A 17802-nucleotide genomic window follows, 5' to 3' on the forward strand; every position below is an offset into this window, starting at 1 on the left:
GAGCAATAAGTTGCATCATGTCTGCCCTGGTAACGGCAGATGGAGTGTAAACGGTACAAATGGAAAATGTAAAAGTGGGGAGAGTAATGCGGATGGCAACTGCCTGCAGGCCGGTGTGCAACGTGATGGGATCATAGTAAATATCATCCCGGACCAGCAACATAACCCCTCCATGAGCCGGGATACCTACCACAGGGGGTAGGTCAAAACGCACAGAGGTGTAGTGTGCCAAGGCAATTTGATCGCATGGGCGTAGCTTCGTTTCCTGGAGGGCTACGACGAGCGGACGGTGCAAGCGGAGCAGCAACTTCAAGTCCTCTCGGTTGGAGCGAATGCTGCGAATATTCCAGTGAATAAGTGCCATCGTAAGAAAAGGAAGATGAGAGAAGTGGTCACCTCGAAGGCCGCTTAGGGCCTGGCTTCGAGCGAGCACTGCCGCCGCTATCAGTAGGCGGACAGTCATCGTCCATGTGGTCTATAGGGTGATCGGCCATCTCGGGAGGATGGCCGGGAGGGGGAGCTTCCTCCGCCAGTGAACGGCCAGATGTACGGCTACCAGCGGTGCGGCCAGGCGAAACAGATGACGGCCTGGGGCGGCAACCGCTGGGTGGCGCAGGAGAAGGAATGCGCCGTGGCGGAGAAGGAGAACTGTGCTTCCTATGCGCCTTTTTGGAAGGACGTGTAGTGGAAGTACCGGTCGAAGGCTGGGAGGTCGAGGTACGGAGGAAGTCTGCACGGGATGGTTCCTTCTTGAAGGCCCGTGCATCTGACTTCGATGTCTTCGTCTTAGCAGAAGCTGAGGAAGGTGCTCGTGTCTGTGGGGTGATGGGAGGAAGAGGAGACGTCGACCGCGCGATCTTAGCACTGGCCGAACGGACGACCGTGGTGCTGAAGGTCAGATCGCATGTCTGGGTTGCTACCTCCCGGGTAGTCCGAGGAGAGGCGAGGACAGTACTGTATTTCCCCGCTGGGAGCAGCGTGGGCTTCCTACTAGCCAATAGCTTGCGAGCAGCCGAGGTGGACACTTTCTCTTTGACCCGAATTTCTTGGATACAGCGTTCTTCCTTATAGACAGGACAGTCGCGGGAGGATGCGGCATGGTCACCCTGACAGTTCACACAACGAGGAGACGGAGGTGGACAGTCACCCTCATGGGCATCCCTGCCACAAGTGACACATTTAGCCGCATTGGAACAAGACTGTCTAGTGTGATTGAAACGCTGACACTGGTAGCAGCGCGTAGGTGTCGGGACATAGGGGCGAACAGAAATAACCTCGTAGCCCGCCTTGATGCGCGATGGCAGCTGAACACTGTCGAAGTGTCAAAAGTATCCGGGTCGGTACAAGGTCATTGACCTATTTCATGAGCCTATGGACAACCGTCACGCCCTGCTCAGTGAGGAAAGACTGAATTTCCTCGTCAGTCAATCTGTCGAGTGATCTAGGAGATACCACACCACACGATGAATTCAAAGTGGGGTGAGCCTCCACCCGGACAGGGAACATATACAGGAGTATGGCCTGAAGTAGTTTTGTGCCTGAAAGGCACAATCAGTTTCCAACAACAAGGTACCGTTACGCATCCTGGTACAAGACAGGTCCAGCTATAGCATCTACACCCTTCTGAATAACGAAAGGGTTAACAGCTGAAAAATCCTTTCCATCTTCAGATCTAGAAACTACGAGGAACTTTCGGGCAGGGGGTAGTACTTTTGTCACTGATTCTGAACGACGGATTTATACCACACTGTCAATGCCGTTAGCAACAATTTCCTCCAGCAATATATCTGAAATACATCTACACCCTTGTGCCTATTTGTTTACTAGCACTACGCATGTGTATGGCATTCCGAATGTACTAATGTTCCAACTATTCCACCTACTACGAAACGGCTCGTGTGTCAGCTTATTACTTTTCTGTGAAACTGAAGGGTGTTGTGCTAAGTCGGTTCATATGGATCACTCTGCAGTGGCCCCACTGGTATACTGGAACACATCGTAATTGGCGACTATCTGAGATTTCTATCCACTTTCTTCTACCATTTCCCTTAATCTCTTAAGATGAATGCCGGAATGGTTCCTGTGAAAGGGCATGACCAACTTCCTTTCCCACCCTTCATTAATCCGGTTTGTGCTCCTGCTAACGACTTATCTCGATGGCACGTTTAACAATCTCACTTTCCCATCTGCTTGCCTGATTGTTGAAGGTTGCACGAAGGACTCGTTCCAAAGACTTCATTTGTTTGCTTAATTAGCGGAAGCATTGAACTCTGCTGACTTCTGCTCTTATGGAGTCTCACCCACTTCCACCAGCCTTCAGTTCTAAATTTCTGGGCTGTTGCAAAGACACTGCATATAATTATCAGCTTGTTTTCTTTGGTGACACTGACAACTAAGTATCCCCTCCCTGTTGAAACCGAGCTTTTACTCTACCACCTCGTTCATGTAGCTAACTAGAACTTTTGACATCTGCAAATCCCTTTGCGCCGAATGTGAGCAGATCACACTGGAATGGTTCTGTATTTGTGGCTGTACAAGGAGGAATGTTTCCAGGTTGTTGATTGCTTTATGTGATTGTCGACCTATTGCACAGCAGTGTAGGGAGTGCCGTAATCTCGGTGCAACAATACATCCTTAAGGATTAAATACTAGTTGATCAGTCTCCAGCACACACATTACGGATGTTACATTGGCAGTATGCAGAGCAATGTGAGGAAGCTGACTATCCTGGGCGAAGAACCCGAGTTTTCGAAACGGCATCTGAAGTGCCTGCTTTAAGGTGAAACAGAATGACCCGTTTCTGGCGCCCCGCCTTCCTACCCCAGCCACAAACCCCTACGTTTCCATAACTTTAGTGCATACTACTGGATGAGAGTTCAGTGTCTAGACTCATTATCTTTCTCATGGCTCCAAGACCTGAAATGTCTTTCCACTATTTCGCATGTTAAGGCATTAAAGCAATAATTCAGCCTACAGTAACGTTCCATGTAGTAATTTTCATCGACAGACATGCTTCCATTCTCCCACAGAGGTACCAGTTCAACGATGGTCACATCGAACCATTAACTGATGTCGTTACGTTTTTAGCCTTGGCATTCAACGGCAGATATGTTTATCGAAGGTGCAACTAACATAAGGTACACGAAGCTCAAAATGACAATTTAGCACTGCACAGGTTCTCAGCAAACTCTTTAGCCATTAAGTGGCACGATGAGACCACCACCACCGTGTAACGGTAATTACCTGTAGAAATTTTTAACTGCTGCAGAAGTCACATCCACTGATGTGGACAAATCTGTGATGACTGGACCCCAGAGAACATCCGGTACTCTGTAGTCGTCGTCGTCGTAACTGTGTGCTGTGTCATCACCTGGTACTGAAAGCCCTGAGGAGCGTAGCATCCCACTGCCTGGGATTGGTTACAAGGATTCTGCATCTGTAGTAGCGAGGCCTGTTGTGCAGCCTGTACTGTGATGGGTAGCCGTCTGGGAACGCACTGTGCGTGCTGTCCCCACGTCGAATCGTTGAACGAGGGCGACCTCCACGTCGAATCACAGGTTGAGGGCCGTGGTAAGACCTTGATGGGTAACCTCCTGGGAACGCAATGAGAGTGCGGTCTACACGTCGAATCACCGAATGGGGGCGTACTCCACGTCGATTCGTTGAAAGATTGTGACCTCAACGTCGATTCATTGAACGAGGGGCTGCACAAAAATGAATTCCGCATCGTTGATGACAGTGGGCTGGAGGTCGCTAAAGGCTGCATTTTAGATGTCCCGTTGCGTAGATCCGATGTCTCCTGGAGCTGTGAATTTGAAAAATCGCGCTTTGTGAAAATATTACTCGACAGTCACCTATCAGTAAATTAGTGAACAGTTACGTTATGTACAATGGTTCTTAAGCTTATTGCCTTTTTGTTTGCCTGAACATGAACCATGAAGATGACTTTGTAAGTGAGAAAACATTTTCCTTTGACCCAAACGTATTTCAATATTTGTACACCATCACATTTCACCTCAGACCTAAAATGAGCGCACGTTTAAAGTAACAGGAAAGTGAATAGCGGTCCGTATGCAGACTTAGCAATAAATCGTAACATGGCATACTGGAAACGCAGATAAAGTAATTCGTGTAGCTTCATTTGCTTCTTTGAATTTCGTCACAAAACTGAAGCGTTATGAAGCATAAATGGCTCTCTAGGAATGAACGTATGAACAATAGTAAAACTGTGTGACCACTGACATTCATTCGAATTTCTGACCATCTTCATGCCTTACGTGTTTTCAACATACACGTTAAAAATCTAACTGACAAACTTCAAGCATTCCTCGGCCAACATTCACTGATTCAATGAACCGATTCTACGATAAAGTTTACATCAGCATCAAGATAATTTTATGACTACGCAAATATCCGTGAACGTCCAGTAGAATTTCTGACGGAAATTTCAACGTATACGTCCAGCTCTACAGCTGAACTCCGCAAGCCACCTGGTTTGGTGAGTGTTCTTTGTGTAGCAGCATCTCTTTGCCTCTTCTAGTTTCAGTTGCGTAATGCTAGCGCTGGTAAGCTGCCTCAAGAGTGTCCCCACATCCTTCCCATGGCGCCCAACCCTTCCCCCAAAAATCAGTGAAATATCCAGAACTACAATTTGAGGTCATCACCTGACAAAAAGCTTGAAGTTTCACTACAAGCTTTTTGTTAAAGAGGGGAAGTAGAATTAAAATTAATATCCAAGTTACTAGAGTGCTTCATTTTCCTCAACTGTTTAAATACCCTAGTGTCCTCATGGGACTGAACACATTACCAGTATTGAGCATCCTACTGCAAGGGTAAAAACAAGGCATTGTTGCTCTGCAATGGGGAAGTAAACTGCACTGTTACGCCCAAGACTACGTTCTCATTAACTACGAACAACGACTGCTACCATACAGATGTAACGCGACGGGTCGGGACTTTGGAATTTTATCGAAGGGACTACGTATCAGGAAATGCAGCATGAACGGAATAACTGGGTTGGTTGGTTGAAGTTTAAGGGACCAAACAGCAAGGTCATCAGTCCATTGTTTGAAACATGCTCCATTCCGCTAATGGGACATCTCAGTAAAGTCAGAATAAAACGGAAAAAGGTAAAAACGTAAAAGGGCAGTCATGTTCTCATTGGCAAAAAACAAAATGAGGGAAGTCAGCAAGAGAACAAACCCAACAAGATGCTGAAGCAGCATAGGCAAGACCACCTGTGACTTAAAAGGTGCAACCGCTAGAATGTAGAAATACGTATGGGAAAAGGAGACTAACCAATCCTTAAAAAAGGGTAAAAAACAGTAAAAGGCGAAGGAAAGAGGATCTTTGTCAGGGAGGTGAATCGGTAATCCCCAAACACGGCTTACCGTGGGAGACACCCAAACACTCACCTCCCTGCCCCAACACCAGAGATTAAAAACCTTAAAACTGAGAACAAAAACCACTTTCCCGGAGGAAACCGAGAACCAGAGAGACCATCCGGGAATCATCAGCCAACATCAAAGTGTGGGGGAGTCTGTACTTAGCACGCAGAGCCAAACGAAGGAGGCACTCAACCAAAATGTGGGCTACTGACTGGAAGGCTCCACAACCACATAGTGGGGGTGGCTCATCACGCAAAAGAAAACCATGGGTCAGCCTGGTATGGCCAATGCAGAGACGACACAGTGTGGTCGAGTCCTTTCGTGAGAGGCTAAAGGAAGAATGCCATGGGCCTGGTTTTTTTTTTTTTTTTTGTGGTTTTAGGGCGCAAAACTTCTATGGTCATTAGCGCCCAGCACGTGACGTAGAAAACAGGAAAAAAACGAAATTTAAAATCAGCAGCAATGGAAACAAAGTCAGAAAATTTGAGAAACTAAAGGCAGAAGGAATGCTTAAAAGTCCACTATAGAAAGGGGTTGGTTGTCCCCCAAAAAAAAGCTTCAAATGACTGACGTCATTTCACTGTCACTAATAAACTGTAGAACGCGGTCAGCTGAGCGCGTGTCATCTGCTAAAATCGACGATAGATCAGGCGATAGCTGTAGACGGGAGCGTAACGGATTAAAATAGGGGCATTCAATTAAAAGGTGTCTGACCGTCCACAGCTGAGGGCAGTGGGGACAGAGTGGGGGAGGATCACCGCTTAAAAGATGTCGATGACTGAAAAGATAGTGCCCTATCCGGAGTCGAGCTAAAATTACCTCCTCCCGACGACGCGTTCGGGAGGAAGAGGTCCAAGCGCAAGGAAGGGCTTTCACTTCCCGCAATTTATTGTGGGGAAGTGTTGACCAATGCACATGCCATAAATGAGTAACTTGGCGACATAAACCGCTCCGTAGATCGGTAAACGGAAGAGACTGAAGAGCAGGCCGAGGAAGAGAGACTGCAGCCTTGGCCGCTATATCGGCCGCCTCATTTCCACAGATACCAGCGTGTCCCGGGAGCCAGAGGAACGCCACTGAGACGCCCCCCAGGTGGAGCAAGCGCAGACAGTCCTGAATCCGGTGGACCAGAGGGTGCACAGGGTAAAGAGCTTGGAGACTTAGGAGAGAGCTGAGAGAATCTGAGCAGATTACGTACTGTATCCGCTGATAGCGGCGGATGTAGTGGACAGCCTGGAGAACAGCGTAAAGCTCCGCAGTATAAACCGAACACTGGTCAGGAAGCCGAAAGTGATTTGGGGTGTCGTCAACAATATAGGCACTCCCTACACCTAACGATGTTTTCGAGCCATCGGTGTAAATAAATGTGGCTTCCGTCATTTGTGCACATAGAGCAGCAAATGCCCGACGGTAAACAAGTGTAGGGGTACCATCCTTGGGAAATTGACATAGGTCTCTGAGCAAGTCGATCCGGGGACGGAGCCAAGGCGGTGCTGTACCCCAAGTTGTCAAGAAGGTTTTAGGAAAGCGGAAGGAAAGAGAATGGAGCAGTTGGCGGAAGCGGACTCCCGGGGGTAGTAGGGAGGAGGAGCGGCCTGAATACCAGACATCAAAGGAGGCGTCGAAAAAAAGGTTATGGGCTGGATTAGCAGGCATGGAAGACAGATGGCTAGCATAACGACTCAGAAGGATTGCCCGCCGATTGGACAGCGGAGGTTCAGCAGTCTCAGCATAAAGGCTTTCCACAGGGCTGGTGTAAAAAGCTCCAGACACTAAACGTAATCCACGGTGGTGGATAGAGTCGAGTCGCCGAAGAATAGACGGCCGAGCAGAGGAGTAGACTATGCTTCCATAATCCAATTTCGAGCGCACTAAGGCGCGATAGAGGCGGAGAAGGACCACTCGGTCCGCTCCCCAAGAGGTACCATTCAGGACACGGAGGGTGTTAAGGGAACGCAGACAGCGAGCCGAAAGATAGGAAACGTGGGAGGACCAGCACAGTTTTCTGTCAAACATAAGACCCAAGAATTTAGCGACGTCGGAAAACGGAAGGTGACAGGGCCTAGATGTAAGGAGGGCGGAAGAAACTCCTTACGTCGCCAAAAATTAACACAAACGGTCTTACTGGGTGAGAAACGGAAGCCGGTTTCGATGCTCCACGAGTGGAGGCGATCGAGACATCCTTGAAGACGTCTTTCAAGAAGGCTGGTCCGTTGAGAGCTGTAGTACATCGCAAAATCGTCCACAAAGAGGGAGCCCGAGACATCAGGAAGGAGACAATCCATAATTGGATTAATGGCGATGGCAAACAGCACAACACTCAGCACGGAGCCCTGGGGTACCCCGTTTTCTTGGGAGAAAGTACGGGAGAGAATAGTGTTCATCCGCACCCTAAATGTGCGCTCTGCCATAAATTCGCGAAGAAAAAGGGGCAGCCGGCCTCTAAAGCCCCAAGAGAACAGTGTACGGAGGATGCCTGTCCTCCAACAGGTATCGTACGCTCTCTCCATATCAAAAAATATTGCTACCGTTTGGCGTTTCCGGAGAAAATTGTTCATGATATAAGTGGAGAGAGCAACAAGATGGTCAACAGCAGAACGATGCTTTCGGAATCCGCATTGGGCAGGTGTTAAAAGACTGCGGGACTCCAGCCACCAAGCTAAACGGTAATTCACCATACGCTCCAAAACCTTACAGACACTACTCGTGAGAGAAATGGGGCGATAGCTAGAGGGGAGATGTTTGTCCTTTCCAGGTTTCGGAACGGGAACGACAATAGCTTCCCGCCATCGCCTGGGAAAGGTACTGTCGGTCCAAATTCGATTATAAAGGCGAAGGAGGTAACGCAGGCTATGGGTTGATAAATGCAGCAACATTTGGACATGGATACCATCCGGTCCTGGGGCGGAGGAGCGAGAAGAAGAGAGTGCATGTTGGAGTTCGCGCATGGAGAAAACAGTATTGTAGCTTTCGCGATTGTGAGAGGAGAAAGCAAGATGTCGCACTTCCGCTGCACGTTTCTTCAGGAGAAACGCTGGCGGGTAATTTGAAGAGCTCGAAATCTCAGCAAAGTGCTGACCCAATGAGTTAGAAATTGCGACGGGGTCCACTAAGGTATCATGCGCGACAGTGACCCCAGAGACCGGGGAGAAACTAGGCGCGCCTGAGAACCGTCGAAGCCGACTCCAAACTTCCGAGGAGGGAGTGAAGTTGTTAAATGAGCTAGTAAAGAATTTCCAGCTTGCCTTGTTGCTATCGCGGATGACGCGACGGCATCGCGCACGGAGCTGCTTATATCGGATACAGTTGGACAAAGTTGGATGGTGACGGAAAATGCGAAGAGCACGTCGCCGCTCACGTATTGCGTCACGGCATGCCTCGTTCCACCAAGGGACTGGAGGGCGCCGGGGCAATTCGGAGGTGCGTGGTATTGAACGTTCCGCAGCTGTGAGAATAACGTCGGTAAAATGTGTGACCTCATCGTCGACGCTGGGAAAGCGACGGTCATCGAATGTCGCTAGAGACGAAAAAAGTGTCCAATCGGCTTGGGCAAACTTCCAGCGTCGCGAGCGCATATATGGCAGTTGAGGCTGCAGTCGAAGAACACATGGAAAGTGGTCACTCGAGTGTGTATCATCAAGGGCGAACCATTCGAAGCGCTGAGCTAGCGGAACAGTACCGACCGCAAGGTCCAAATGGGATAAATTTGCCGTGGAGGCAGACAAAAATGTGGGGACCCCAGTGTTGAGGCAGACTAGATCCGCTTGGTGGAAGACGTCTAGCAATAGTGAGCCACGTGGACAAGGATGTGGAGATCCCCAAAGCGGGTGGTGGGCATTGAAGTCCCCAACCAGCAAATAGGGGGGTGGAAGCTGATCAAGAAGATGAAGGAGATCAGCTCGTGCCATTGGTGTAGACGATGGAATGTATACCGTACAAAGAGAGAACGTGTATCCAGAAAGGGAAAGACGGACGGCGACAGCTTGGAAGGAAGTGTTTAAGGGGAGTGGGTGATAATGGAGAGTATCATGGAGCAGAATCATGAGTCCTCCATGGGCTGGAGTGCCTTCAACAGAGGGGAGGTCATATCGGACGGACTGAAAATGAGGGAGAACAAAGCGGTCATGGGGACGCAGCTTTGTTTCCTGAAGACAGAAGATGACCGGCGAGTAGGATCGTAAGAGGATCGACAATTCCTCCCGATTGGCGCGAATGCCGCAGATATTCCAGTGGATAATGGACAGAGGGTGAACAGAAATGGAGGAACGTCACCAAGGGTGCTGTCAACTCAACGACTGCTCAGAGCTTGCGACCGACAGCATGGAATGGCATTCAGTCGAAGGCAGAAGATCCTGATCCATAGGTTGGTCAGGAGCAGCTCCTGCCACCAACGATCGGCCAGTTGACCGGCCACCAACAGTGCGCCTCGGCGACACAGAAGATGGCCGAGGGCGATTTCCGCCAGGTGGTGCTGTAGATGGGACACGCCTTGGCGGAGAAGGAGAGGAACTGTGTTTCTTCGTAGCCTTCTTGGAGGTATGTTTAGATGAAGGAGGAACCGATGGTTGTGAAGTTGCAGTACGTAAAAACTCTTCACGAGAATGCTCTTTTTTGGAAGACTTGGCGTCTGACTTTTGGGCTCGAGATTTAGCAGAACCCGACGAAGGGTGAGCCATAGAGTGGGCAGGCGAAAGAGGGGAGGTTGAACGGGCGATCTTTGCGCTGGCCGATCTGACGACCGTGGTACTAAATGTGAGATCGCAAGTCTGCGTGGCCGCCTCCTTTGTTGGCCGAGGAGAAGCAAGGACAGCGCTGTATTTTCCTTTCTGAGGCACGGTGGGCTGTCGACTGGCGAGTAACTTTCGAGCAGCAAAGGTCGACACCTTTTCCTTCACTCTTATTTCCTGGATCAGCTTTTCGTCCTTAAAAACAGGGCAATCTCGAGAGGAAGCAGCGTGGTCACCCATACAGTTGATGCAGCGAGGGGATGGAGGTGGACAAGCACCCTCATGGGCATCCCTGCCACACGTAACACATTTGGCCGGATTGGAACAGGACTGGCTGGTGTGATTGAACCGCTGACATCGATAGCAACGCGTAGGGTTCGGGACATAAGGGCGAACGGAAATTATCTCATAGCCTGCTTTGATTTTTGATGGGAGTTGAACTTTGTCAAATGTCAAGAAGACAGTGCGGGTTGGAATGATGTTCGAGTCAACCCTTTTCATAACCCGATGAACAGCGGTGACGCCCTGGTCAGACAGGTAGTGCTGAATTTCTTCATCAGACAATCCATCGAGGGAGCGTGTATAAACGACTCCACGCGAGGAATTTAAGGTACGGTGCGGTTCCACCCGGACAGGGAAGGTGTGGAGCAGAGAAGTACGCAGCAATTTTTGAGCCTGGAGGGCACTGTGTGTTTCCAACAACAGGGTGCCATTCCGTAGTCTGGAACAAGACTTTACAGGACCCGCAATTGCGTCGACACCTTTCTGAATAATGAAAGGGTTGACCGTGGAAAAGTCGTGACCTTCGTCAGACCGAGAAACAACAAGGAACTGTGGCAACGATGGAAGAACCGTCTGTGGCTGAGACTCAGTGAACTTACGTTTGTGAGCAGACATAGTGGAAGGTGAGGAAACCATTGCGGAAGAATCCCCCATGATTACCGGCGTCTCCGATGGCGCGCTCCTCCCTTGTGGGGGGCCCTCACCGAGGGCACACCCGCCTTAGGTGATTGTTCACACCTCAGGTCACACCTCCCGACAAACGGACGGAGGGACCAATCGGCACTTTCGGAAGGTATCAGCTCGGGTAATCACCCCTCCCTGGGCCTGGCCGTTACCAGTGGGTACGTACGTGTCCTACCTGTCTACCCGGGGCGGGGAATTACGCGTTACCCCGTCACCGGCTACGCATGGAAGTGCGTGGGTCGGCCTTCAGACACGCACAGGGAGGAAGAAAGAGAAAGGGAAAGGAAAGAAGAGGGGGTCTCAAACGCCGCAGCGGAGAAAAGGGTAAAGAGAAGAGGTAAGGAAAGGAGGACAAAGGAAGGAAGAAGACATACAAGCAAGGAAGAAGAAGAAGAATGCGGTACATTTACAAGCATCCGTCTCCGGACGTAGGCGCAAACCATACTCCCAGAGGGGGAGAAAGTGAAGGAAACAGCCAGAGGTGAGGGGGGGGTGAAGACAGGGGATGGGGAAGGATGCGGAAAGGGAAGGTATGCAGCCCGGAAAGGAAGGAAGGCCACATTAGCTCGGGGCCCCGTGCTCGCTACGCACGTATCCACAAAAGAGTTGTGGATCCCCTGGGGGGCCATGGGCCTGGTGTCACCTTAATTGCACGAAGTTTATTAGACAGGGGAGTAGCCTCCCAAGAATTGGCCCATGACTGTGCGAAGTGGGATTTGATGTGAAGCCGTAAATCCGCTGCAGGAGAGGTTACAGAAAACGGGGTAAGTAACTGCTCCCCCAACCAAACGATCAGCGAGCTCATTACCCGGGATACCCACATGGCCAGGGACCCAAAGGAAGTCAATGGATCAAGGAGCATGGTGAATATCAGCGAGATGGTCATGGATGGCAGAGACCAAGGGATGGCGCGAAAAACACCGGTCAATAGCAAGAAGGCCACTCATCTAGTCCGTACATAACCAAACGCGGTTGTGTTGGGACTGTTTAATAAAGGTAAATTGCCATCAATTCCGCAGTAAACACCCCAGATGTAGGTGGCAGCAAATGACTTTCCGTTCCAACAGAAGACGTGAAGGCCTACCCAACATGATCAGCAGATTTAGAGCCATCAGTGTAAAAAACAACAGCATCCCGAAACTCCCATAAAATTTGGCGGAAAAAGGAACGGAACACCACCGGGGGGATAGAATCTTTCGGACCTCGGCGAAGATCCATCCGAATTCGAGGCTGAGGAACTAACGAAGGAGGGGTGGAGGGGAGGGAGCGAGGAAGACAGGACTAAGAAGGAAGCTGAAAATCACGGCAAAAAGACGCAAGGCGCAGCCCAACCGGTAAACCCGCCCGAGGGTGGGAGTCAGGTGGGCGACGTCCATGGTCTGGGAACAGGATAGAATAGGAAGGATGAGTGGGAGAGGAACGGATAGTGAGTGCATAAGACACCAGAAGCTGGGACCGCCGAACAGAAAGGGGGGATCCCAGCTTCAACCAGGAGACTATCAACAGGGCTAGTAGGGAAGGCACCGGTGGCCAAACGGATACCATGATGGTGGACTGGATCCAGCATGTGCAGTGTGGAAGGAGCAGCTGAACCATAAACTTGACAACCATAGTCCAAGCGAGACAGAACTAGAGCACGATAAAGACAGGAGGAGGGAACGGTCCACACCCCAAGAGGAGTGGGCAAGGAAGCGAAGGACATTGAGTTTATGGAAACATCCTACCTTCAGATGTCTGATACAGGGCAGCCAAGTGAGCTTGTTGTCGAAAAGAAGACCCAGGAAACGAACTGTGGGACCACAGGCAATCGTTGTGCAGCGAGATAGAGCTCTGGACCAGGGTGGATAGTAGTACAGCGACAGAAGTGGACCACCCGCGATTTTTTTGTGGTTTTAGGGCGCACAACTTCAATGGTCATTAGCGCCCTGACTACTCTAAGAATGCACCGCGAGGCACAAGTTGACCACAACAACTAAAAGGGAAAACACGATAAAAGACAGACTGACAGGCATAGGATTAAAAAACAGCATCATCAAATGTCCTTAGCGAGGTTTGTCAAATTGATAAAACGAAGAACACGAGCAGCTGCTCGTGGGTCATCCGCTAAAATGGCATCGAAAGTATTTGGCAGGTTAAGATCGAGGCGCAGTGTGTTAAGATCTGGACAGGACATTAAAATGTGTAACCGTCAGCAAGTGCCCACATGGGCAGGACGGCGCCGGCGCAGCCGTCAGCAGATGGCGATGGCTGAACCGGCAGTGCCCAATTCGTAACCGGGCCAAAACGACCTCCTCCCATCGAGAATGGTGGGACGAGGACGTCCAAGCCGCGGGAAGAGGTTTCAAGGCCCGAAGCTTGTTGTCCGTAAGTGCAGCCCAATCAGCATTCCACAGCCATAAAATGCGCCGACAAATGACCCTGCTACAATCTGATGAAGGGACACAACAAGAAGCTGTCCGAGGCTGGAGGACCGCAGCCTTGGCTGCGGCATCTGCAGCTTCGTTCCCAGGGATACCGACATGGCCAGGAACCCACATAAAGCTAACCGGAGAACCATCGTCCACCAGCTGCTGAAGAGAGCGTTGGATCCGGTGCACGAAAGGGTGAACCGGATACGGATCACTGAGGCTCTGGATGGCGCTCAGCGAATCGGAGCAGATGACATAAGCAGAATGTTGGTGGCGGCAGATTTAAAGAACAGCCTGGTAGAGGGCAAAGAGCTCAGCTGTGAAGACCGAACGATGGCCATGGAGCCAGTATTCGAAACTTTGCGCCCCGACAATAAAAGAACACCCGACCCCGTCATTGGTCTTAGAGCCATCTGTATAAATGAAGGTCATATTAATGAACTTCAAACAAAGTTCGACAAAACGGGAGTGGTAGACCGAACCGGGGTAACCTCTTTTGGGAGCGAGCAGAGGTCAAGGTGAACGCGAACCTGAGCCTGGAGCCAAGGTGGCGTGTGGCTCTCGCCCACTCGAAAGGTTGCAGGGAGTGAAAAATTAAGGTGGTGAAGGAGGCGACGAAAGCGAACTCCAGGGGGTAGCAGGGCAGAGACATACAACCCGTATTGACGGTCAACAGAGTCGTCAAAAAAGGAGCGATAAGACGGGTGGTCGGGCATTGACAGTAGCCGACAGGCATACCGACAAAGCAGTATATCGCGCCAGTAGGCGAGTGGCAATTCACCAGCGTCAGCATGAAGACTCGACGAGACTAGTATAAAACGCTCCGATCGCACGTCGTAAACCCCGATGTTGTATGGAGTTGAGGCGGCGTAAGATGGATGGCCGTGCAGAGGAGTATACGAAGCTCCCATAATCCAGCTTGGAGCGGACGATCGACCGATAGAGACGAAGTAGGACGGTTCGATCCGGTCCCCACGACATACCACTGAGAACACGGAGGACATTTAGAGAATGGGTACAACGTGCAGTCAAATATGACACATGTGGAGACCAGCTAAGTTTCCTGTCAAATGTAAGACCTAAAAATTTTGTTGTCTCCACGATTGGGAGAGCAACGGGACCGAGTCGTAATGACGGTGGGAGAAACTCTTTGTAGCGCCAGAAGTTAATACAGACCGTCTTCTCGGCAGAAAAACGGAAGCCATTGGCGACACTCCAGGAGTAAAGACGGTCAAGAGAACGCTGAAGACAGCGCTCCAGGCAACATGTACACTGTGTGCTGCAATAGATGGTAAAATCGTCCACGAAAAGGGAGCCTGATACATCAGCTGGGAGGCAATCCATTATTGGATTGATCGCTATGGCGAAGAGAGCGACGCTCAAAACTGAGCCCTGTGGCACCCCATTCTCCTGGCGAAAGGTGTCCGACAGGACAGAACCCACACGTACCCTGAACTGTCGATCCATTAAAAAGGAACGAATAAAAAGAGGGAGGCGACAAGAAGGCCCCATGTATGCAAGGTGCGGAGAATGACCGCCCTCCAACAGGTGTCGTAAGCCTTCTCCAAATCAAAGAACAAAGCCGCGGGCGGGCGCTTCTGCAAGAAGTTATTCATAATGAAGGTCGACAAGGTAATCAGATGGTCAACAGAGCGGCGCCTATGAAATCCACAATGTACATTGGTAAGTAGGCGCCGAGATTCGAGCAGCCAAACCAAAGGAGAGTTAACCATTCGCTCCATCACCTTACAGACACAGCTGGTAAGCGAGATGGGTCGATATCTGGAAGGCAAGTGCTTGTCCTTCCCCGGCTTAGGAATTGGTACAACAATAGACCCGCACCAGCATGCGGGAACATGTCCCTCAATCCAGATGCGATTGTAAGTACGAAGAAGAAAACCTTTACACGGAGGAGAAAGGTTCTTCAGCATCTGAATATGAATAGAATCAGGCCCCAGAGCTGAGGACCGTGACCAGGCAAGTGCAATTTTGAGTTCCCCCATGGTGAATGGGGCATTATAACTTTCACGATTCGAGGAGCGGAAGTTAGGTGGCCTAGCCTCCTCTGCCTGTTTTTGGGGGAGGAAGGGAGGGTGGTAATGAGCAGAGCTCGAAACCTCTGCGAAAAAGCGGCCGAAGGCATTGGAGACATCCTCAGGGGCCACAAGGACATCATTCGCGACCGTCAAGCCAGAAACTGGTGAGCAGACCTTAGTGCCAGATAGCCGGCACAGGCTACCCCAGACAACAGGCAGAGTAAAATTGTTGGAGCTTGTGAAAGCAGCCCAGCTGGCTTTCTTGCTTTCTTTAATAATACGATGACACTGTGCACGTAATCGTTTATAATTGATACAATTCGCCACTGTAGGGTGGCGTTTAAAGGTGCGTAAAGCACGTCGACGAGCACGTAAAGGTTCTCTACATGCTGCGGTCCACCAGGGGACCGGTACGCGACGTGGAGAAGTAGGGTGGGGGATGGGATATTCAGCAGCAGTAAGAATGACTTACTTGAGGTGTGCGACCTGACGATCGCAGCTTGTGAAGGTTTGATCCTGAAAGGTCGCACTGGAAGAGAAGAGCCCCCAGTCTGCTTTGGAGATGGTCCAACTAGATGAGCACAGAGAGGGGGTATGCTGCAGGAGATGGATAACACACAGGAAGTGGTCGCTCGAATTTGTATCAGAAAGTGCATACCACTCAAACTGGCGTGCAAGTTGGGTAGTACATATAGAGGTCTAAATGGGAATAGGTGTGAGATGTGTCCGAAAGAAAAGTAGGGGTGCCAGTATTGAGGCAGACAAGATCGAGCTGGTTGAAAAGGTCTGCTAACAGGGAGCCCCTCAGGCAGGATGCTGGAGAGCCCCAACGGGGATGGTGGGCATTGAAGTCTCCAGTTAACAAAAATGGTGCAGGTAGCTGAGCAGTAATTTGCATCATGTCTGCCCTGGTAACAGCAGACGACGGAGTGTAAACAGTACAAATGGAAAATGTAGAAGTGGGGAGAGTAATTCGGATGGCAACTGCCTGCAGGCCCGTGTGCAACGTGATGGGATCGTAGTAAATATCATCCCGGACCAGCAACATAACCCCTCCATGAGCCGGAATACCTACCACAGGGGGAGGTCAAAACGCACAGATTTGTAGTGTGCCAAGGCAATTTGATCGCATGGGCGTAGCTTCGTTTACTGGATGGCTACGACGAGCGGACGGTGGAAGCGGAGCAGCAACTTCAAGTCCTCTCGGTTGGAGCGAATGCAGCAAATATTCCAGTGAATAAGTGCCATGGTAAGAAGAAAAGGAAGATGAAAGAAGGGGTCACCGCTGAGGGCCTGGCTTCGAGCCAGCACTGCCGCCACTATCAGTAGGCGGACAGTCATCGTCCATTGGTTCTATAGGTTCATCGGCCATCTTGGGAAGATGGCCGGGAGGGAGAGCTTCCTCCGCCGGTGAACGGCCACATGTTCGGCTACCAGCGGTGCGGCCAGGCGAAACGGATGACGGCCTGGGGTGGCAACCGCTGGGTGGCGCAGGAGAAGAAATGCGCCGTGGCAGAGAAGGAGAACTGTGCTTCCTATGAGCCTTCTTGGAAGGTCGTTTGGTGGAAGTACTGGTCGATAGCTGGGAGGTCGAGGTACATAGGAAGTCTGCACGGGACGGTTCCTTCTTGAAGGAACGTGCATCTGACTTCTGGGTCTTTGTCTTAGCAGAAGACGATGAAGGGGCTTGTGTCTGTGGGGTGATGGGAGGAAGACGAGACGTCGACCGTGCGATCTTAGCACTGGCCGAACGGACGACCGTGGTGCTGAAGGTCAGACCGCATGTCTGGGTTGCCACCTCCCTGGTAGTCCGAGGAGAGGCGCGGACAGTACTGAATTTCCCCGCTGGGAGCAGCGTGAGCTTCCTACTAGCAAATAACTCGCGAGCAGCCGAGGTGGACACTTTCTCTTTGACCCGAATTTCTTGGATACAGTGTTCTTCCTTGTAGATGGGACAGTCGCGGGAGGATGCTGCATTGTCACCCTGGCAGTTCACACAACGAGGAGACGGAGGTGGACAGTCACCCTCATTCGCATCCCTGCCACAAGTGACATTTAGCCGCATTGGAACTAGACCGACGAGTGTGATTAAAACGCTGACACTGGTAGCAGCGTGTAGGTGTCGGGACATAGGGGCGAACAGAAATAACCTCGTAGCCCGCTTTGATGCGCGATGGCAGCTTAACACTATCAAAGGTCAAGAAAAGTGTCCAGGTCGGTACAAGGTCGGTACAAGGTCATGGTTGACCTTTTTCATGAGCCTATGGACAGCCGTCAC

At 50.7% G+C, this 17802-nt stretch overlaps 1 protein-coding gene across 1 annotated transcript in view; it reads left to right on the top strand.

Moving 5' to 3' along the window:
- The window catches only part of LOC126471221 (trichohyalin-like), a 167239-nt gene that overhangs the window by 133219 nt on the left and 16218 nt on the right, over nucleotides 1-17802 (top strand). The window lies entirely within an intron of this gene.

Source organism: Schistocerca serialis, chromosome 3 (assembly GCF_023864345.2).
Source record: "Schistocerca serialis cubense isolate TAMUIC-IGC-003099 chromosome 3, iqSchSeri2.2, whole genome shotgun sequence".
NCBI lineage: Eukaryota > Metazoa > Arthropoda > Insecta > Orthoptera > Acrididae > Schistocerca > Schistocerca serialis.